Raw genomic sequence first — 917 nt, 5'->3', positions numbered from 1 at the left:
CATCGGTGTTGTGATGATTACATATTTTAACACCGGTGTGCAACATTCTGAGGTTTTTTAGTCCTGATTGGGTTCAGTATCATTTGCAGCCTTATTGATGTTAATAAAAAGTGTAGTGCGGCTATGACGTAAAAACCTCATCTATTCTCCCCGCAAAGAACAGATGCAGTGTAGGCAATGACGTTAGAAAACTCATCTCATCTCGCCGCGAAGAACAGAAAAATATAACCAGTGGCCTTGTGTGAAAGGGGCTCAAATGGGACAGTAATGTCACTCCCTCAATGTTGCAAATAACTCAACTTACTCAAATTTTATATTGGTGGTGTGAAAGATGCGTTTTTAGCTCATCCTTCTTGTATTGTCTACCCTACTATATATATATATATATATATATATATATATATATATATATATATATATATATAGATATAGATAGATAGATATCTGGCTCACTTTCTTTCCTCTCCTCCTCATGGAATTGTAAATCTTTACAAGTAATTTTCGTCCAGAGAACTACCTCCACATCTCTGTATTTTGATGCAAGTTGGGCTCTCTTACCAAGGGTGACAACTTGAGTGTTTTTTAATGCAAGTTGGGCTCTCTTACCAAGGGCGACATCTTGAGTGTTTTTTGATATAAGTTGGGCTATGTCACCAAGTGTAAGATGCCATCCCGCGATCATTCTACATCTAGAGCACACATGCAACACATGGCACAGAAGGAAAGCAATAGGTACAGACTCACTACATCAAACCACCCTTGAGCTTTGAAGAGAGATGCATACAGCACCTTAGCATGAGGCCTTTAGATATGTGGACCACCTCACAACTTGTCTAACATCATGCACATCCCATGCCACCATGGTACCATAAAAGATCAGGGCTTGTGTTGATTGAGACCCACATAAGGCATGCTGA

This window comes from Cibotium barometz, chromosome 17 (genome assembly GCF_041138505.1).
Source record: "Cibotium barometz isolate CiBa-2024 chromosome 17, ASM4113850v1, whole genome shotgun sequence".
Taxonomy (NCBI): Eukaryota; Viridiplantae; Streptophyta; class Polypodiopsida; order Cyatheales; family Cibotiaceae; genus Cibotium; species Cibotium barometz.
The sequence above is the reverse complement of the archived record's forward strand: the minus strand, read 5'-3'. Positions refer to the sequence as shown.